Raw genomic sequence first — 23,811 nt, 5'->3', positions numbered from 1 at the left:
TCCCTATTACTTTGGCAAGAAAGACTGTCTATATAGACGTTATGGTAGTCCAAGGTCCATTAAATTTCAATCTTCTCCTTGGACGCGACTATGTTTATGTCATGGGAGCTCTTGTTTCTTCACTTTTCCGTGTGGTTTGTTTTCCGCACGAAGGGAGAATTGTGATTATTGATCAATTGTCATTCATTGGTCACCAAGCACCTCCTTTGCAGCCATAATCCCCTATCAGCTCTTGTTTGCAAGCAGTACCTTACCCACCACAGGTCAACTATGTGGCTACCCGTTCCATCTCTACGTCTGTTGATGATCACACAGATGGTATAGTACATTATGTACTAGGGGCTTTGGAACTCGATCTATCTTTAGTACCAAAAGACATGTTTTCCTCTCAGAGCATGGTTCTTCCGTCTAGTTAAGACCTCTTGGGAGCCATGTTCTCATATGGTTCATGAACAAAATGGTGAGGATAGTTTCTGGTCTTGTGTCAACCTCATTAAAGAATGAAACAAGGAGTCGTGAGGATAGTTCCTAGTCTTGTGTCAACCTCGTTAAAAAATGAAACAAGGAAGTCATGAGGATTGTTGACAACCTCGTTAAAAAATTAAACAAGGGTCTTGAGGATAGTTCTTTCACTGTGTCAACCTCATTAAAAAATGAAGAAACTCCCTTTTCCAAATTGAGTGTTTGATTAAGATCTCGTAAAATCCTAGTCGAGTCTTTCCAAGATCTCGAAAGTGAACCTTCATTCCATCCACCTAGTTGACTGGAATGAAGCTTGGGGGGCATGTACCTCGATTGAGTCATTATTCCTGGGGCATGCAAACTTATCTCAAGCATAGTTTTTCATTTCAAGCTTGTGTAAACATGAAACTAAATCCAAGCAGAGTTCTCCATGGTTCAAGCTTGTGTAAAAAAGAACCCATGCTCAATTTACATGTCGTGATTTCCATTTTAAATTAGCTGATTTCTGCTAGATGAGCCTTGGTTGTTTTATTCCATCACCACCATCTCTTTGGCCGATCATATGCTTTTACTTGGTTGTTTTTCCTTTCCTAAGGAACTGCAACAATGAGTGGTTTTATTAGCTAGCCTCTTAACCATTGCATGTTTTGAGTAGTTCCTCCATTGCCGGAACCAGTTGCTACCCTTTATACCACTCGTTCCTCCAGGACGAGTCACCCTTAAGCTCTTTATTGACTTGTAAAAGATGAAAATATTGCCTAGTTTTTTTTCCCTTTTTTACTTGTCAAAGAGAATAAAAATGGGGGGTCTGCTTTAAGCTCTTTTCCGACTCTCAAAACACGAAAAGATGCCGAGCTCTTGTCTTTTTTGAACTCGTTAAAGGCTGCGAAACATCGTTTACCCAGTATACGTTTACCCCTTTTTTCAGGCTGGGATAAACTATTTATGAAAAAGGTACTCCTTGACTGAAATGGTCAAGCGGTTCTCTCAAGTATCGTTTTCTACCTTTTCGGGCTTGAGAGACACAACTGTACGAAAAGGGACCATGTGGAGTTTTCTTTTCTGTGTCTTTTTCAAACTCTCTAAACATGAAAAATATACTAAGTTCCACCTTTGTCGGACTCGTTAAAATATTAAACGACATCGGATTCGTCACCATGATGATCATGAGCTTCTCCTTCCTAGGGCTCATTAAACTTACTAGGTTGGATTCATCCGAAGGATGGACTTACAGTGCAAGCACATGCTATCCCCTTCAAGCTTGCACTTAAAAAAAAATTGGGGTACCTACCAGAAATGGTGGGGGAAAATGGGAAATTTTATTAGATGTGTCAGCAGCTTACTCTTGAACATGACTTTGTTTCGTGTCAGGTTGGGATATCCTCCTTTCATTGTTGACCTTCCTGGGTTGGGCCGTTCATTTTTTCCTTCCATTTGATCTCTGCCATGTCATCATGACCACCAATCCTATGGATCCAAAAGCTGTGAAACTCCAGAGTCGTGTCACTGATATGTTCAAGAGTTGTCCTTCTGCAGTTACCCTCATTCCTGATTCTCTGTATCATCCAAAATCATTTGCATCCCTTGGTCTCGTGTCGATGATGTGGGATACATCATGTCCCTCCTTTGACACAGTCACTTCCTGCTGACTTTAGCTCATTATCCAGGAAGTTGACCGAGAGACTCCCTTCTAGTACCTTAGAGCTTGCATGCCCTAACGACAAGTTCTTCGCACTCAACGATAAGTTCACATCATTGGCTTTCGATTGGGTGATTTCACGAGTGTTCAACTTTAGTTCCTTTATTTGCATTCTATGAATTTTACTGCTAGTACCTTGAGGACCATTGTCATTATTGGTGGTTTCTCTCGCGTTTCTAGCAATTCACATCATTGACTGGTAATCAAGCAATTTTTCTAGCATGTTCGACGTCAATACATCCATTCACATGTTAGAATTTGTACTTTGATCGGGTTGTGTTGGAGCGCAAGACCCTGGGCTCATATTACAAAAGTCCAGGGTGCGAGGCGATGTGACATGATTGTGCTAATATACATGTCTCTTTTAGATGGATGGCTATGACCATACCATGAGTTGTTCTATGTGATCCTTCTCATTATTGGATGACTACAACCATACCCTGGTTTTGATATGATCCTCTTTATTGGATGGCTGCGCCCATGCCTGGATCCATTTACATGATCATTCTCTGGATGGCTGCATCCATACCACAATTCATGTATCATTTGACAATGTTTTCAGTAATGTATATGTATCTGTACTTGCTTGCAGGTTCTCTGACGACGGACTTTGGTTCCCCGCACTTATTCATAAAGCATTTCACCCCTCACTCTAGTTCGGCCTTCACACTTTAGGGGGCATCTGTTACGCAAGATTTTGCACTGTCCCTGTACTCCCTGTCCCATGATCCTGGAAGACATCTACAGTGAACCCTACATGCTTTCCTATCACAAAGAAACTCCCATTGTGTCCCTCTTCATGAGTAGAACAATTCCCTTTTGCATCATTTCCCAAAAATCTTTTGTTTATCCCAGTTTACAAGACCGACACTAATGACCTGTGTCCTCCTCATGCCGATATGCAAGGATTACAACTGTCCCTAGCGCCGATCGGATCGACTGAGCCCTTTCTTAGTCGTGTTGATCCTCTTTTGGAAAGTTTTTTAAATATGGAGCCGAAGCTTCTAGCTCTAGAAGCTTCGTAATGGAAGTCTGGTAAATGGTTAGGCTGGATGGAGTCGAGGAGGTCAGTTTGGGCTCCTTTACCATATTAAGATGGAAATAATCCAAGAGATAAGGCCTTCTCCCATGAGAAGAGGAACCATATCCCCTCCATCCAAGCTATATAAACCTCTCTTCTTCCCAAGCACAAGCTAGTCCTAATTAAGTTCTGGTTGGAGTTTTGATTTTGGAGTAATCAACAAGTTACCCATAGTTTGTAGCTCTCTAGTTTGTGTTTAAGGGAGAATTGTGAGTTTGGTTTTGTGTGAAGGCTAAAGGTAAGAGCCTTGAGACTACCATTGTTGGGGCTATCCATGAGATGCTAGCAAAAGTGTGTGGGAACCCAGATATGTCGGAGGAGAATGACAACGTCAAGACATCAATTGTAATCTCTTCTTGAACTAATATAGATGCAACTATCGATTGATTTCTTACATGAAATGTCATCTTAAATATTTATGGCTTAATGTTTCTTGACTTATTAAGTAGGCTGAATGCAATTTGTATGTTATCAAGTTTGTTGTTGTTGTTTTTTACTTGTTTTAGGTGTTCTAAGGAAGGAAATGAAAGATAGCTGGAGCAAGGAAGCAAGATCGTCACCAAGCAAAATGGCGTACTAAGAAGTAGGCCCTCTTATTTGATTCTAGCTTAAGGAAATCTTCCATAGATTGTTTGTTTGTGACTAGACCCACTCTCTCGGGTTAGAGGAATTGTTTGTGTCCACACTTAAAATTTTCCTGCACCATAGGGTGGACATCCTTAATTCTTTTCCTCGCGTTTAAGATCCAAAGGAGGAGGAGATCTAATTGGTAGAAGGTTTTCATTCGTTTGCTATTTTTTGGTCTAGCACATAGGTGTTGACATAGAAGGCATCATATATTTGTTCATAAGATCTCTCTTTCTTTCATCTAGTATGTGGTTTGTTTGTCTTTGAGGCATGTGGTAGCTCATATATAGGTGCTTTGGATTGTGGGGGATGCTCTAGATCTTCTTTCACTTATGTGGATTTATTTCTCACCTTGGGTGCTATGATTCCCTTGGATTTGCAATCTATTATGATCAAGGGTGTTCCATCATGCAACCTGGATTTGTGAAGTGGTTTATTCTTTTGTTAAATGTAATTAGTTAAATTCATTCCATTAGATATGTATCCTTCAAGTTCTTGGATTAGAGGGATTAGATATGTATGCTTAAACTTAAACTTGATGTTTAAGTTTGTTTCCATTCATTCGATGAAGGATATGATTTTGGATTTTGGGCTTGTTTTGATGTATTCTCACCCTTTGAGCTTGATATCTTGGTAATGGCCATTTATGTTTTGTTGTTTTTCAAACTTAATTTTTAGATTCATATCCAACAATATGTAGCAGGATTTGAACATGGGTTGGGAGGATAACAATTTTTCCTCTCAACCACCAAAACTAAAACCAATTAACGTTTTTCTATTCTTTCTTATTGATACATCAAATAATTTCCTTTCTATATGTTTTTTCACTAAAATATAGAAAACTAAAATGTATATGATAATCATATAATTTTACAATCATATAATACATAAACATATAAAGTATAATAAACTTAAGCAATAAAAATATTATGTAAATTTAGAGTGGGAGACTCAAATTTACATAAATACTATATTTATATAAATCGATATATTTACACAATAAATAGTACTTTAAAATATTGAGATTTCGTGTTTAGCCAATCTTATTATCATTAATTTTGATATACTATGTTACACTCTCATTTTTTTTTGGAAAACTAGCCTTTATTTTGTATTACCTAGAAAAATAACTATACATAATATTGCCCCGTTGGTTTTCCTCTACAAAAACTAAACTAGCAACAAAAAAGTAAAGCTTTTACCCAAATTCTTTGAAAGATGTTACTAGTCCCATAATTATATAAAACAATGTTATTCATGAAAATTGGTTTGCCTCTACAAAAACTAAACTAGCAACATAAAAGTAAAGCTTTTATCCAAATTCTTTGAAAATATTACTACTCCCAAAATTATATAAAAGAATGCTACTCATGAAAATAAAACTATCTTGACAAGTAATACTACTCTAAGAGGCAACAACATAACTAATACTACTCTAAGAGGCGACAACACTGCTTATACTTACATAGAAAAAAATAGAGATGTTAGTGACACAGCCATTAAGAAGATTAAGCAAAATATGGAGTGTCAACATCAATAGGTGCCTACCCTGCTGTTGAAGCCCCGAAAATCGGGTTGACAACAAGGGGGATACCCACCCGGTCCGGACCTTGGTTGGCAGCTCCTTATCCGTTTGGTATAGCGGGTCCGATTGGGGATAATGGGACCAGTTTCCCAATCTAAAGGGTTGTGTGTGTGTGTGTAGAGTTGGATGCTATTGATCTAAGAGTATTTTAATCTAATATAAATCATATTCCTAAACTAACACTATGCTACTGTAATCTAATGAGAAAAAACACATCTAATCTACGCTAACCCGGGTGTATTTCTTCTGTTATGCGATCTAAAAAGATTTCAAACAATAACTGGTAATAAAGATCATTCAGTTATCATAAGAATAGAAATCAAATTAAGATAAACCATTCTGCATAAGAAGTTAAGCAAAACAGTTGTGAACAGCATATCGCATAATAAGTTATTCATATATCAAGCACGAATAAATGACTCCACCGTATAGAAGTGCCAAATGGTAACCCACACATTCATGCATTAACGTATAAACAACTGAAACTGCATATCACTTTAAGAATATGAACAGAAACAGGTCAAGAGATAAAAGTACCATTTATGACTGGTTCCACTCATAAGCTTTAAGCAATAACGATTTATCTCTACTTGTTCTAACATCTACTAAGAGTACAAAAGTGCAACATCAGTAGCAGACATTAAATGCAAACATTAATAAATCTCGATCCATCCATTCATCAAAACCTCCTCTGAGGGTGCAGAAGTGCATGTTCTGAGGACAAGTTTTTGACAAATTTCTGGACCCTTCTCTAAATGCATGAGAAGGGTTAAAATACTACTTCCTAATTCTAATAATAGTATTATTACAAAATTTAGGATGCGGTTTTCAAATGACCGTCCTTTTTCTAATCTAGTTAAAGAGAAAAAACAACATTCTAAGTAAGGCTACTTCTGAACTTGGTCCTTAAAGTTGCAAGTATCCAGTATAGGCTTAAGAAGAGTCGGTTGACTGATTTCGGCGCTGAGCTGTGCTGCGAAAACAACATCTATGAGTGCTGGCGCTATTTTTTCGGCCGCGTTTGTGATGCATTTCACCGTCATCCATTGGCTGTGCGGCTTGACTAAGTACGTCCAGTAACATTCCCAATTCAACCTGGCTAATGCGTGGATTGCTCTCTCCTTTGCCTGCGCTTTCTGCTTCCATTCTGCTTCCAGTTGTAACCTCTTTGGTAGATACCCCGGGGTGGTCTCTGCGATTAAATTGGCCCTGTGTAAATTCTCATTTACACAGTCGATGAGAATGCTTGCCTGTGTAGCCGCTGTCTCCGCTACTTGCTCCGCCTGCCTGATTTGATCGTCCCATCTTTTAAAGAGCAGTTCTTTATGGTTTTCGTTTATCCTGGGTGCACCTGCTCTTCTTCCTACATCATCATCCTGCCATGTTAAATATTCCGTCACCCTTTTGTCATTCTGATCATAGTCACTCCGCAAATCTACCACCTGACTGGTGATTTTATCGCTTAGCTCGCAATAGTGACTCCACTGTGCTATTTTACGTCCCAACTCCTCCTGTTGCTGCTGTAGTTGCTCATTTAAGCCAATAGTTTCTTAAACAAATTCTGTCAACTTAGGCTCATCTTTATGCATTTCTTGTAAAGTCTGCAATTGTTTTCCTTTTTCATCGAGACTCCTTTGATAGCCTATCTGCATCTGTTGAAAGTCTTCCTGTAGCTTCTCGAGCTGTTTGGAAGCTTCAGTGTTAGCGTTGGCTTGTTGCAACTGTTGTTGCAGCAGCTGTATCTAGTCTTCTTGTTCTTTCAATAGCTGCTGAACTTCTGATGCCTTATCAATAGTTGCAGAAGCATATGCTCCTGCGATCTGAGACAGCTTAGTGAGGTTTTCAGTTGGGTTATTATTGGGATCTTTCCATAAGACATCCAACTGTTCGGCATCTTGTGGCAGTGTATTTTCTAGTTTTCTTTTCTTCCTCTGCCTCCTTACAACTGCTTTGTGTTGGGGACTGTAGAATACATCCAGTGGGGGAATTTCTTCAATATTAAGTAGAAGCTCAGAAGGTGGAGCGATGGGAAAATGCTCCGTTTCTGTGATACTGCTGACTATGGTCGGGACCACTTCTTGCACTACCTGTGTATTGCTCATTGGTGTCTTCGGGGCTTGTCCTTCAAGATTGATCAATTCATTGAAGGTTTCCCATTCTTTGTCCAGTTCTGTTGTGACGAGCGGTGCTTCGATGACAGGAGGGGGGACATCTCTTGGCGGGGAGGTGATAACTTGTTGTTGAGAAATTGCACTTGACTGAGCTGTATCCTTAGTTGTTTCTTCGCTTTTTCCTTGGTCGTATCCAGGCTCTTTAGGATGCTCAGGCATTCCTTGTGTGGTGTTGGATTTAGATCTGGAAGCGCTAGAGTTTTCGCTGAGGCTAATGCTCGGAGTTGGTTCTCTAGCGGGCAGTCGCAACTTCTCTAGCGGAATACTGACTAGCCTTCTTTCCCTGTATAACATGAATCTTTGGAGGTCATCTGGAGACAACCTCGACCGAGCTTCCCGCAAAATTTCTTGGAGCGAACTTCTATTCTGAAATAGATCATCAAACAAATCTTTCTTTCCAGAGAACACTGTTATTTTAACGTTCGTTGTGAACTCTTGGGAAATATCATTTAGGTCGAATGGCCTTGCTGGGAATTTAAATAATTGAAGACACATCACATTCTCCACTTCGCCGAAAGCGTGTCCTACATCGAACAATGAGAAGGCCCCACAAGCTACAGGAAATTGAGGCCATATGGCCTTCTTTTTGTCTTTTAGTTCTTTGGTCAGACCGCCTTCTGAACAAGTTTGATAAGAAATTTCCCGAGCTAAAAGTTTATCAGGGATATATAGAGGTAGGACATGTGGAGGTACAGTGCTTCCAAAAACTCTAACATAAGTAAACCATTCTTCCCCGAACCATCTTGCGATGGGGATGATGTCAATTTTTGCCTCGGGAGAGCACCTCGGGGGGTCTTTATCATACATTATTCTATACAAGGGCAAAATAAGCCCGTGGCAAATCTGATAGAAGTGAGGGGCAAATTGAGAATCCCATAACACCTTATGATAGACATGGATAGGCAATGGGTCTTGAGTAGTCCATTTCCAACCCATAGTAGGGAATTTAGACACAAGACAAACATAATCCATAACATATGCAGACAGATAAAAAGGAGAATAGACCCTTTGAGACAAGGATCTTTTAGACCGGTAATTGATAACAGCTGTGTAAAGATTATCAGAAAGAATTTTGGCCCAATCCACAATATCAGCGTTTGTGGCAGCATCAATTAATGGTAGCCATTCAGACGAAAACTTGTTGATATCCGGCATACCAAATAACCTACAGAGCATGGCCGCAGAAAAACAATATGGAGAGGTGAGGTAACCAGTGCTGTACATACCGTTTTTGTCCTTTTTGAGTGGCTCCTCTTTCCTAGACCAATCTTTGGTGGTATCCGATAGGTCTAGGTTCTCCGCCGCGAACTTCTTAACCAATTGAGCATTATAGGTCATTTGTGGTTCGGGAAGATGATACATAAGCTTCAAGTCTTGCGCAGCAAATGATCCGATGAGCCCGTGTCCTTGCACTTTGAATTGTCTGTTGTTCATGTCTGCATCATCCAGTATCCACTTGATCATATCCGTATATGGTAGGATTTTGGGTCTTGCCGCTATGCTGTGAAGAACATGCTAGGTCCTCTAAGGACGCTTCAGAAGAGCGGTGTGAGCCCACAGAAGAAACAACTTTCATTATTCTGGGATTTTCCTCTTCCAGCAGCCTGTACATGCTTTCCCATGTTGATATTCCTGCGTCTTTGTTGCAGGCTGTGTCTGTATACAAAGGCGCCATCTCCTTTGTCTTTTCCTTTGCTTCGGAGCTTTGAGCTTTGTGTTTCTTTCCCATTTCTTCCTGCGTCTGTGTTTGAATCGTCTTAGCTCTTCGTTCCTGCAGATCACGAGTGAAATGGAAATGACTGATCCAGAAGGGTGATGGGAGAGTTTTAAATGCAAAAGATATATCAAATATGCTACCTTACGTGAAGTAACTCTCTACAAAGGCACGCGTCTTTAATTCACTTAATAACTGACAACTAATTCATTTACTATCATTAAAAGCGCATGATTTCAAGTCAGATTATGGTAAGTGGCTTTTTCTTTGAATGGCGTGCCCGAAGGATTCGTTACTGAAGTGATTTATGATTTGCTTACGTAAGCTCGCATAGTGCGCGATCGCAAGTCGCCCCATCACAAATCGCATCATCGCAAATCGCATCATCGCAAATCGCACGGTTGCAATATCGCAGCGATCGCAACATCGCAGATCGCAGAACTTTGGTGTTTGCTAAATCCTGTCGGTTCATTTCTGCGATATGCGATCTTGCGATCGGCGTTATCGCAGATCGGTGAATCATTAAGTTTTTCTTTATGAGGATTACCTTGTTGCGATGCGATGACATTCTTAACATGAGGATTTTGCGCATATCGATATTTAAAGAGAAATGGAGGTATTTCCTATCTCTCGTAACGCAACTTTAAAGATTTTCTCTTTATCATAGACTTAGGTTTTAAAATGTTCAAATGACTTGCCTAAGCCCATGATGGTAACCTTATCTTGGGGGAAGGAAACTCTTGTTTTTTCAAAAAGTTAACTAAGGGTCCCCATTCATTTAAGTATCATGGTCAACACTTAAATGAACTAGGGGGGGTTGTTGCTGGCCACAACAATTGGCGATTCACTTGGGAGAACCAGTTATCTCTGATCTTCTATTGACGCTTTCAAACTCCTGGAAAAAAAAATTATTTTAGAGAACTTAAACTTTATTATAAAAAGATAAAGCATATCATACTTCAACCTATCAATGATGTTTTGTTTCAACCTTTTTCTATTTTGATTACTCGCATCCTCAGCTTTGTTCTTGCATTTATATCAGCCATTACTTGGTCTTGTAAAAAAAACATAAAATAAAATTTCCCCTGTGTAGCAGCCCTTTTTTTTTTAAATATGCTCCTTTGTCGCAGGTAGAGCCTCTGCTGCCAGCAGGCGTCCATAGCCTCGACAGGGTTACCCATTACCCAGTAATGATCCTTTATCCTGCTTAAGGTTATTTACAACTTTTTCAGAGAAAAAAAACCATTTTGACACTTTTTCCTTTTTTTATTCTCTAAAGAACAATGTCTTGGTTTGGTGGCCAAATTATGACACAGTCATTCACTTGATTTACACTTTTGCTGAACAAGCTGGCTCGTGATGAGACCCCTTGTCTTTTGATTGAAACAATCTTGAGTCGTTACCCTGTTTTGGTAGACAGTATTGGCAAAGTCAGCAAGTTATAATATCTGTGATCATGATAAGCCGGCTCGTGATGAGACCTCTTATTCTTTGAGATACAGTGTTTCTTTTTGGGTTGTTCCTCTGAATGCTGTGATCTCCTTTAGCAGGGAGGAAGTCAAATTTCCTTTCCTTAAGAAAGTTCTGGACGACAATGATAGTGTTGTTTGGAAATGGCTGTTTCTACAGGGAATCTTTATTTCATTATTGATACCTTTCATTGTACTGACATAAAACAATTTCTTTACCGAGGTAGCTTTCTCCAGATTTGTTGGAGTTGAAACTAGCATCATATCTGGGTTAAAGTTCTAGTGATAATAAAGATTAAGCTTTCAAAAGATTTGTTGTTCATAGAAGCAGAAGTTTGATGTTTTTGACAGAGAAAAGGTGTCCTTAGTAAACGTCAAATGCTGTTAACCATAACAAACCTTATTATGGAGACAAATATTTAACTATTAGGAGAGATAGACATTTTCTAGGGTTATGTACAGAATAGGGATAATCCCTTCTCTTATTTTGCCTATCAATTATCAAAAGCAAACCTAACATCCTAACTAAATTACCCCTACTCCTATTCTAGCCATATACAGAAAATTAGCTAGGTGAAATGATACTTCCAATGGAACCATCTCTTCATTTTTATGCCTAGCCGTTTGTAACTTCCAAACATCAGTATTAGGATCCTAATTTTCCTTGGATTATTAACGTTGGATGTGGGATAAGAATGCATGATCTCAGTTGGAATTCTGTCTGGTATTTCTTTCTCACGAAAACTTGCTTCCAACTGGATACCTATTGGATCATCAAAATTAGGATGAACTTCTGTTATGGATTGATGAACTCGTAATAGGAAGGATGATAAGCCAGGTTGTGAATATGAATTTTCAATTTCAATGGCTTGTAACACACTGTTCGTTAAAGCTGAGCTTTTAGCGATCTGGTTTAAAAGGAAATTTTCCATATATAAATCACTAAATGGTTCGATGTAAAATAGATGGAAATTCCCGGAAAGATCTTCATCAATTGGCGCGAATGGCCAATAAGTTTCGAAAGGTACTTTCCTTGGTTGATGGTGTTCTGGATGCCAAAGAAGTTTCTTAAGAAAGTCTGACATTGATTGATGTTGAAATTGAGAAAGTTCTAAACTTCCTTGACCCAGCTTATCTTTCCAAAATGGTGGCATGTCTTTCGAATGTTCTTTGATAAGATGCTCAACATGCCACAAAAATCTATCAAAAGTCCGAAAATTTAAAACAGAATCCGATTTTGTACAAAATGGGTGCAAGTGAGAAAGAAAGGGATGATTATCTGTACAAATAGTGTTACAGCACAATTGGGATTTACTTGTAATATCTTGCTTCTCACAAGGACTGGCCAGAATTATGGGATTCGAGTAACTTCGAATTCCGTCTTGTGAATCAGAAGATAAGTTATGATTGTGAGCAGGCCTGGAGGTTTCATCATAGTATGAATCATAGATCGGGACATTGTCTTGGATAGTAAAATCATGTAAATGATCTTTTACTTCGAAATGAGGGTTGACTGATATGATTTCTGAATTAGGATATCTCTCATTATCTGAGCTTAGTTGAGTTACCTGGGGTAACTCAACAACCTCATCGTTGTCAAAGCAGCTATCGTAAATGATTTTACCGGTTTCCCTAGATTTCTCTTCTTCGTCATATATTTTCAGACAAGGAAGGTGAAGTGGTTCTTGTTTGAAAGTGGCCAAAGGATGTTCTATAACTGTCTCATTATCCTGAAAACCTAATGATGGCTTGTTTGAATAATCCTCTGTGTTTCTTGAGATATCTTTAATATTGAGAGGGGAGAATTTATCATCACTAAAAACATCAGGATAAAGAGAAAAATGCGATTCTGGAATAATGCATTTGAAAACATCATGGAAAAATCTTTGTTCATCAGATTCATCATAGACATCGGGCTTTAGATCATACCTTTGTGTACTGATACTTTTTGAAAGAGAAATAGTTTGTTGTTCTAACCTTGGCACCTGCATTTGTTGATTTGCAATGATATTATCTGACCTTGTATCAAAGTCATCTTCTGGTTCCAAGGTAGACTTTCCTCCAGCATTCTCGCTTTTGTCTCCTTGCATTAGAGCATGCATGACTCCCAAGCTCTGGGGACTTTCTTCATCATGGGTGATTTGTACATTCAACTTGGAATCCTCATTCATGTTAGAAGAAAATGAGACAAAGGTTGAACTAATTTCTGCTTGATCAGTCACAGGAGGTAGGGAATATTCAGCATAATCTGAAGATTCTTCATCGGTGAATTCACTTTCAAGATCATACTTTAGACAATTAAGATGAAATCGCATGTTAAAATCCCTAACAGATTCATCTTGTTTCCGTAAATAATCAATTTCATCATATACCTGGTCATAGTCGTAACAATCAAACTCAAAAATGAAAGCCTTGACAAATTGGTCCCAGCTGTGAATTGATGCAACTGGGAGGTTTCTGCACCATTTTCTAGCTTCTGCTGTGAATGTAAGAGTGAAAATTCTGCATAAAATGCCTTCATCAATTCTCTGAATATCAGAACTTGAAACTCTTTGAATAAATTGAAGAGCATGATTAAAAGCAGAAGCATCATTCTTACCATTGAATTTTACCTGAGACAAGAGTCTTACCACTTCTGGTGGAGTGTTGGAAGAGGTAGGAACGCGGATGCAACTCCAAATAGGAATTTTACGAGCGGCCATCCTGATTCAAATCTTACAATTGAAAATCATTCCAACAGACACTATGTTCAGGCCCTCCTTCTAGCGCCAAATATGTTGAAGCCCCGAAAATTGGGTCGACAACAAGGGGGATACCCACCCGGTCCGGACCTTGGTTGGCAGCTCCTTATCCGTTTGGTATAGCGGGTCCGACTGGGGATAATGGGACCAGTTTCCCAATCTAAAGGGTTGTGTGTGTGTGTGTAGAGTTGGATGTTGTTGATCTAAGAGTATTTTAATCTAATATAAATCATATTCCTAAACTAACACTATGCTACTGTAATCTAATGAGAAACAACACATCTAATCTACGCTAACCCGGGTGTATTTCTTCTGTTATGCGATCTAAAAAGATTTCAAACAATAACTAGTAATAAAGATCATTCAGCTATCATAAGAATAGAAATCAAATTAAGATAAACCATTCTGCATAAGAAGTTAAGCAAAACAGTTGTGAACAGCATATCGCATAATAAGTTATTCATATATCAAGCACGAATAAATGACTCCATCGTACAGAAGTGCCAAATGGTAACCCAAACATTCATGCATTAACGTATAAACAAGTGAAACTGCATATCACTTTAAGAATATGAACAAAAACAGGTCAAGAGATAAAAGTACCATTTATGACTGGTTCCACTCATAAGCTTTAAGCAATAACGATTTATCTCTACTTGTTCTAACATCTACTAAGAGTACAAAAGTGCAACATCAGTAGCAGACATTAAATGCAAACATTAATAAATCTCGATCCATCCATTCATCAAAACCTCCTCTGAGGGTGCAGAAGTGCATGTTCTGAGGACAAGTTTTTGACAAATTTCTGGACCCTTCTCTAAATACATGAGAAGGGTTAAAATACTACTTCCTAATTCTAACAATAGTATTATTACAAAATTTAGGATGCGGTTTTCAAATGACCGTCCTTTTTCTAATTTAGTTAAAGAGAAAAAACAACATTCTAAGTAAGGCTACTTCTGAACTTGGTCCTTAAAGTTGCAAGTATCCAGTATAGGCTTAAGAAGAGTCGGTTGACTGATTTCGGCATTGAGCTGTGCTGCGAAAACAACATCTATGAGTGCTGGCGCTATTTTTTCGGCCGCGTTTGTGATGCATTTCACCGTCATCCATTGGTTGTGCGGCTTGACTAAGTACGTCCAATAACATTCCCAATTCAACCTGGCTAATGCGCGGATTGCTCTCTCCTTTGCCTGCGCTTTTTGCTTCCAGTTGTAACCTCTTTGGTAGATACCCCGGGGTGGTCTCTGCGATTAAATTGGCCCTGTGTAAATTCTCATTTACACAGTGGATGAGAATGCTTGCCTGTGTAGCCGTTGTCTCCGCTGCTTGCTCCGCCTGCCTGATTTGATTGTCCCATCTTTTAAAGAGCAGTTCTTTATGGTTTTCGTTTATCCTGGGTGCACCTGCTCTTCTTCCTGCATCATCATCCTGCCATGTTAAATATTCCGTCACCCTTTTGTCATTCTGATCATAGTCACTCCGCAAATCTACCACCTGACTGGTGATTTTATCGCTTAGCTCGCAATAGTGACTCCACTGTGCTATTTTACGTCCCAACTCCTCCTGTTGCTGCTGTAGTTGCTCATTTAAGCCAATAGTTTCTTAAACAAATTCTGTCAACTTAGGCTCATCTTTATGCATTTCTTGTAAAGTCTGCAATTGTTTTCCTTTTTCATCGAGACTCCTTTGATAGCCTATCTGCATCTGTTGAAAGTCTTCCTGCAGCTTCTCGAGCTGTTTGGAAGCTTCAGTGTTAGCGTTGGCTTGTTGCAACTGTTGTTGCAGCAGCTGTATCTGGTCTTCTTGTTCTTTCAATAGCTGCTGAACTTCTGATGCCTTATCAATAGTTGCAGAAGCATATGCTCCTGCGATCTGAGACAGCTTAGTGAGGTTTTCAGTTGGGTTATTATTGGGATCTTTCCATAAGACATCCAACTGTTCGACATCTTGTGGCAGTGTATTTTCTAGTTTTCTTTTCTTCCTCTACCTCCTTACAACTGCTTTGTGTTGGGGACTGTAGAATACATCCAGTGGGGGAATTTATTCAATATTAAGTAGAAGCTCAGAAGGTGGAGCGATGGGAAAATGCTCCGTTTCTGTGATACTGCTGAATATGGTCGGGACCACTTCTTGCACTACCTGTGTATTGCTCATTGGTGTCTTCGGGGCTTGTCCTTCAAGATTGATCAATTCATTGAAGGTTTCCCATTCTTTGTCCAGTTTTGCTGTGACGAGCGGTGCTTCGATGACAGGAGGGGGGACATCTCTTGGCAGGGAGGTGATAACTTGTTGCTGAGACATTGCACTTGACTGAGCTGTATCCTTAGTTGTTTCTTCACTTTTTCCTTGGTCGCATCCAGGCTCTTTAGGATGCTCAGGCGTTCCTTGTGCGGTGTTGGATTTAGATCTCGAAGCGCTAGAGTTTTCGCTGAGGCTAATGCTCGGAGTCGCAACTTCTCTAGCGGAATACTGGCCAGCGTTCTTTCCCTGTATAACATGAATCTTTGGAGGTCATCTGGAGACAACCTCGACCGAGCTTCCCGCAAAATTTCTTGGAGTGAACTTCTATTCTGAAATAGATCATCAAACAAATCTTTCTTTCCAGAGAACACTCTTATTTTAACGTTCGTTGTGAACTCTTGGGCAATATCATTTAGGTCGAATGGCCTTGCTGGGAATTTAAATAATTGAAGACACGTCACATTCTCCACTTCGCCGAAAGCGTGTCCTACATCGAACAATGAGAAGGCCCCACAAGCTACAGGAAATTGAGGCCATATGGCCTTCTTTTTGTCTTTTAGTTCTTTGGTCAGACCGCCTTCTGAACAAGTTTGATAAGCAATTTCCCGAGCTAAAAGTTTATCAGGGATATATAGAGGTAGGACATGTGGAGGTACAGTGCTTCCAAAAACTCTAACATAAGTAAACCATTCTTCCCCGAACCATCTTGCGATGGGGATGATGTCGATTTGTGCCTCGGGAGAGCACCTCGGGGGGTCTTTATCATACATTATTCTATACAAGGGCAAAATAAGCCCGTGGCAAATTTGATAGAAGTGAGGGGCAAATTGAGAATCCCATAACACCTTATGATAGACATGGATAGGCAATGGGTCTTGAGTAGTCCATTTCCAACCCATAGTAGGGAATTTAGACACAAGACAAACATAATCCATAACATATGCAGACAGATAAAAAGGAGGATAGACCCTTTGAGACAAGGATCTTTTAGACCGGTAATTGATAACAGCCGTGTAAAGATTATCAGAAAGAATTTTGGCCCAATCCACAATATCAGCGTTTGTGGCAGCATCAATTAATGGTAGCCATTCAGACGAAAACTTGTTGATATCCGACATACCAAATAACCAACAGAGCATGGCCGCAGCAAAACAATATGGAGAGGTGAGGGAACCAGTGTTGTACATATCGTTTTTGTCCTTTTTGAGTGGCTCCTCTTTCCTAGACCAATCTTTGGTGGTATCTGATAGGTCTGGGTTCTCCGCCGTGAACTTCTTAACCAATTGAGCATTGTAGGGCATTTGTGGTTCGGGAAGATGATACATAAGCTTCACGTCTTGCGCAGCAAACGATCCGATGAGCCCGTGTCCTTGCACTTTGAATTGTCTGTTGTTCATATCTGCATCATCCAGTACCCACTTGATCATATCCGTATATGGTAGGATTTTGGGTCTTGCCGCTATTCTGTGAAGAAATGAACATGCTAGGTCCTCTAAGGATGCTTCAGAAGAGCGGTGTGAGCCCACAGAAGCAACAACTTTCATTATTCTGGGATTTTCCTCTTCCAGTAGCCTGTACATGCTTTCCCATGTTGATATTCCTGCGTCTTTGTTGCAGGCTGTGTCTGTATACAAAGGCGCCATCTCCTTTGTCTTTTCCTTTGCTTCGGAGCTTTGAGCTTTGTGTTTCTTTCCCATTTCTTCCTGCGTCTGTGTTTGAATCGTCTTAGCTCTTCATTCCTGCAGATCACGAGTGAAATGGAAATGACTGATCTAGAAGGGTGATGGGAGAGTTTTAAATGCAAAAGATATATCAAATATGCCACCTTACGTGAAGTAACTCTCTACAAAGGCACATGTCTTTAATTCACTTAATAACTGACAACTAATTCATTTACTATCATTAAAAGCGCATGATTTCAAGTCAGATTATGGTAAGTGGCTTTTTCTTTGAATGGCGTGCCCGAAGGATTCGTTACTGAAGTGATTTATGATTTGCTTACGTAAGCTCGCATAGTACGCAATCGCAAGTCGCCCCATCGCAAATCGCATCATCGCAAATCGCACGGTTGCAATATCGCAGCGATCACAACATCGCAGATCGCAGAACTTTGGTGTTTGCTAAATCCTGTCGGTTCATTTCTGCGATACTTGTAGCCAGAGAATGAAACAACTGGGAGTGGACCACATAAATCACTATGCACAAGCTGTAAAGGGGCTGAGGCGTGCCAAGAGGCACGCTTTACAAAACTATCTCGATGATGTTTTCCGATTACACATCCGGAACAAACACCATCTCTGCAAGATACCATTGGCAGACCTGTCACCATATTTTCTTTACATAGATTCTGAAGGGAGTGATAGTTTAAGTGACCAAATATCTCATGCCAAAGTTTGCTCACTTCATCATTATGAGAAACAATTACCGAGGGAAGATTTGATGACCCAAAGTTGTTAAACTTATACAACCTTGTAGAATCATCATCAATGCCAGTAGCTAAAATATATCTAGGATCTCTTAGGTCCTTAATTACAAGATCGTGAGGTGAAAATTCAACGATTTTACCTTCACCTGAATGAGTTATTTGATATACAGATAGAAGGTTGCATGATAAAGTTGGAACACATAATACATCATTGAATTGACCATTGTCTATATGAACAGTTCCAGTCCCTACAACACTAAGAGATCTATCATCACCAACATATATATTTTTGATGTTACAATCATTTAAAGAATAAAACATGGCTTTGTTTTTTTCCAAAAGCTCCAAAATCAATGAGCCACTCATGAGAATGAGAAGAAGAAGATACATTTAGTGCATATGCAGACCAAGATGCTTGACAACTACATGCAGAAAGTGATATTCCTGAAGATGAAGTTGAAGTTGTTGAGTGCTCCAAATGGATGTTATGATTCTTCATTGCTGCTTCCAAGGCTTCCATCTTCCTAAAGCATTTGGATTCTAAGTGGCCATCTCGAATACAAAAGTGGCAACGTCTATCGATCTTCTTCCCTTTGCTTTTATTTTCCTTATCATTTTGTTGAAATAATTTTTCATTTTGAGATTGAAATGGCTTATGACCCTTGTTTGGTTTAGGACCATTCTTTTTAGGATATGGCTTCTTAGGATTCTTTGAATTTGGTTGCTGCTGGGCGGCTAAGGCTTTCTTAGAAGAGTTTCCAAGATTAAGAAGACCAAGATGTAAGGGTTTTTCTTGTTCTCTTATTAAAGAATCACAAAAGGCATCAAAGGAAGGGGACTTGTAGTCTTGTCCTTGAGAAATGAAGGCTTCTCTTGTAGAATGGAAGGTGGAAACAAACACAGAATAAGCTGGTCCCAACTTAGTAAGAATGGAATAGATAAGGTTACCATCTTCTTTCTTAACCTTAACACCTTCCAAGAGAAGTCTAAGGGTCTTGAACTTGGACAAAAAATCTTCAATGGAAGAAAAATTATTGGGGTCCAATGTAAGCATCTCATTTTCGAGTTGATGGGCTCTAAGTTCATTTTTAATTCCAAAAACTTTAGTGATCTGTTTCATTGCTTCATTAGGAGTATCAAGTTCTGTGATATGGAATCTAAGGTCTAGAGAAATAGACATCCCTATCAATCCACGTGCTTGATCTTGCCTATTTTCCCATTTGGCTGCATTATCTTCATCTTTCGATTTGGTTTCTTGGCATGAGGTTATTCTGTAAAGACCTTTACTTTTAAGTAAATCCACAATGTAGGACCACCATTGGAAGTAGTTGGTGCTGTCAAGAATAATTTGGAATGGACTTTCCATTTTAACAGAAATTAAAGCTATAGATGCTAAAACTAAGTTTTCTAATGGAAATATCTTGAAAAATTAGGTTGATTAAAAAAAAACGGCTCTGAAAACGGCTTCCGGATGAAGAAGTTATGGCTTTTTGAAGAAAAGTTGTTGAAGATGTCGACGAAGTGTGGGAATGTGCGGAAATGAATGATAATGTTATATTTAAAAAAAAATTGCTCCCTTTCCAAACTTAATCTAATTAGCTCAACAAAAAGAAAGACTTGAACTCAAGACCTCTATTCTCATAAAGTAGCTTTGGACCAAGTGAGCTAGATTAAAAGGTTAGTAATTTTTGGAAAAGAGGAAGGGGTTTTTTTTTTTTTTAGTCACTGAAGCTTTGGGGTGCATGCTTACATGAGAAAGCTCATTTTTTGCCTACAAAACAAAAAACACAAAACCCAACACGGACATTAAAAAAAAAAAAAAAAAAAAACCTTACCTCTTGAAGTTAGCTTTAGTCGGAAACTAAATATTTTCCTCAATGTTTCTGATTTTCCAAGATCACACTAAGGCGCGACAGAAAAGAGCATAAGCATGACAAAAATCCTTCCTTTCTATTTCTGGTTTACCCAGATCGCACAGAGTCGCGGGGAAAAGAGCATACACAGAAATGAAAGGTATATATTCGGTAATAAAAAAAACAAATAGCTAAATAAACTGAAATAAATAGAGAGAAAATAACTAAAAACTGCAAATAAACACTATATACCTCTAGATCTTAAAAGTGACGTAGCTAGGGTTACCGGAAACCTTTTCGCGTCAAACGAAAGGGGTTCCTCACTGGAACAGATGCTCCTAACACAATAGAGTAGTCCTCTTGGCCCGAAAGCAGTCAGTAATAGTAGATCTAGGAAACGACAGTGGGATGCAGTTCTACTGGCTTCATATTTGGATCACCAACGGATGTGACCCTCAAATAGCTCTGATACCATGTAGGAATTTACAAGGTAAGTTCCTTAGAAATAACACCAAAGGACACCGCTCACAAATAGATCACAGATTAATACACCAGTATTATTGACGTGGTTAAAACCCTCAAAGAGGGAAATAGTCCACAGCCTAAGCCAATGCGGCCACTTCAGACAATTTATTAATAAAAGAATGAAAATTTACATAAGCTTCTCTCATAAACGATTACCCTACAAATGACCCTCCATGCTCTTTAAATAGAGATCATGGACCAATTGAGTGTTAAGCCATGGATCAAGTGTTGGTAATACCGAGGAGAGAATGAACTGTTGGATCACTACATATCATGACCGTCGGATTGTAAGTTACAAAAGTACATAGTAAAGAAACACACTTTACCTAACTCTACACTAGACCAAGTTATACTTAACTATTTCCTATGTGTCGGAATATCCTAACATTATTTACATAGAGAATCAACTAGGGGCAGATACAAAAAAGTTCTCCACTAAAAATAATGGCCCACATCATCATATACCACCCAAGTGTGAAAATCATGCGCTAAATGGTAGGTCTCTATCAAGTCAAAGTTATGTAAACTAATCATTGGAAGAGTTAGATTATCATAGAAATTTGTGCATAAGAAGAGAAATCTATTAGGATAGGTAGCCACATCATCAATAGGTATTCCATGTCCCTAAAACACCCACTCTATCAAGGGAATTCACACCACAAGGCTCAAGCTATGCTACACCATGTCAAATAAAATCCTCTTGAGAGGGACAAAACCATTTGAAGGGGGTGCACATGAAGGGCTCTCTCCAAGTTTGTGAAACCAACCATGCCAAAATGTAATCCACATGTGAGATAAAAACCCAAATTTCTATGTTGCTCATCCATTAGTAACGTGTGTAATCAAACCATATCCAAAATTTAGTCCATGTGGTGGCTAGAGAAACATAGAAAAAAGTACATAGGTAGAGTGCTCTTTCCAAGTGACAAGCCAATACATCAAGAGTGACACTATAATTTGAGATATACCATACAACATAGGGCACACCCAAGATTAACCCAAGTTACTTCAATAATCATCCATTAAGAGTCCTAATAAGCTTTGGGGGCAACAACCAATTTAATGTGCAATAATGACTTTCCTCTAGAAGACGCACACATACCGATGGTGAAGATCAACAATATCATTAGGGAAGTGATGGAAAAATATTTTCATCAATAGAAATTGCCCCATATCCATCATGTAATCCTATAAGTATTTTGACACCTGCAAAAGGTTGTGATGTAAATCATACTTTTGTGATGAAAATTGTGAATGTGTGAACTCATATAGTATGAGGTAACAAAGTCCATTAATGATTCCTTGGATGCTTTGAAAACAATGGCTTTGAAACCCTAAATATGGTAGGGGTTCTTCATATCTTAGTTTTATTGGAATTGAATGGTTGTTTACTAAGTCATCCCTAGAATGTGGAGAGTGGAAATGGTCTCAAGATTTCAACTATGAAAGGATTTTGTTTAGGTGCATGTTCTATCATGTTGCTGGTCATATCTTGTGAGATTGTCCTATGAGAGATATAGCCTCCAACAAGCTAAGGTTTGCAAGGGGTCTAATGGCCGACACTTCCATTTATCCTTCTTTTAAGGAAGACAATAAGAGAATATTGAGAACTCGTGAGGCATTGGGGGATGATCCTCTCAACTTGTAGGCCATGGGTCTTTTTTATTGTCACACACATAGACACACACACATCTATTTAATAATTTAGTGTTTGTGTAGATACAATTATAAAGGTGGTTATTCCTTGTCTTTTTTATGTCACAAACTTCATTATCCTCGGTTCGAATGCTATAGTGGTTCAAGGTCATGGGGATCTCTCTCGGAGCATCGAAATCATCCACCCTCTACCTTCTTCAAATCAATGTTTCTACTTGTTGAGACTTCAATACACATTGATTTTTTTGGGACCTCCAAATCTGTATTTAAAGGATGAGAAAGATAATGAAGGGAATTTTTCTTTGTTGGAAATGAGAAGCTATTTAACTCTAAGGAGAAACCACTAATGGCTCTTCTTCTTTGTTGTAATTTATCTTTTCTTTCTTAATGAAATAAGCCATCACTAGTCAAAATTGTTGTTGGAAATTTATGTTGTGCTATGAATTTGGCATGGATTATTCTTGCTATTCCTTAGTACATTGGAAGGTTATAATAAAGAGCAGCTCATTGTTTTAGACTACTCTTATCAATTAGTATTTTTTCTTACTCTTTCTTACTCAATATGCATACTAGTTTGGGTATGGAAATATTTCTCTCAACTATAGTTTGAGATTTATGTAGGCCAATATGTAGTTCATGGGTTATTATCTTGCATTTACTCCAATCCATTATATGCACTCCTAGTTATGTTCAAGTAGGTTAGATGGATACAAAATTGCACCGTACATTTCCAATTACATATTATTCTCAATTGGTTGTCAATTACATTAGTGTCAATGCCAATCTTTATTCCAATGAGCTAATTTCTTTTTATAGATTGTATTTACTTCTATTGTCTTATATCTACATTTCCTATTGTAACTAGTTTACATGTTGACAATTGCATTAGCATTTTAGTTGATTATATGTCCATTTATTTCATTTTAAATCCTAAATAGTGGACTGGGTCACAACTAGTAAAAACTAAATGGTAATGGCTATCGAGCTTGAATCCAAATGGGGGAGAGTTTAATTGTTAGGGTCAACCCCTTCTATTGATATTGGGCATTTTCCCCTATCAATGCTACCTTTTTTCATGGATGTGATATGATGTGGAATTGGTTTCAATAAAGTTTATAGAGGCAGTCCTCAAGCCTCATCCATGTTTATGGTTGGTTTAACTCATGGTGATCTTGCCTTAGCTTTAGTGGAAGGTAGTTCGGGGGAAACACAAGGGGTGGGGGTGGACATCCTTGCTTCTTTTCCTTGCATCTAAGATCCAAAGGAGGAGGAGATCTAATTGGTAGAAGGTTTTCATTTGTTTTCTATTTTTTGGTCTAGCACATAGGTGTTGACATAGAAGGCTTCATATATTTGTTCATAAGATCTCTCTTTCTCTCAGCTAGTGCGTGGTTTGTTTGTCTTTGAGGCATGTGGTAGCTCATATATACATGCTTTGGATTGTGGGGGATGCTCTAGATCTTCTTTCACTTATGTGGATTTATTTCTCACCTTGGGTGTTAAGATTCCCTTGGATTTGCAATTTATTATGATCAAGGGTGTTCCATCATGCAACATGA

This window comes from Pinus tabuliformis, chromosome 7 (genome assembly GCF_031772625.1).
Source record: "Pinus tabuliformis cultivar Carrire ecotype Pingquan chromosome 7, CPIR1, whole genome shotgun sequence".
Classification (NCBI taxonomy): domain Eukaryota; kingdom Viridiplantae; phylum Streptophyta; class Pinopsida; order Pinales; family Pinaceae; genus Pinus; species Pinus tabuliformis.
The sequence above is the reverse complement of the archived record's forward strand: the minus strand, read 5'-3'. Positions refer to the sequence as shown.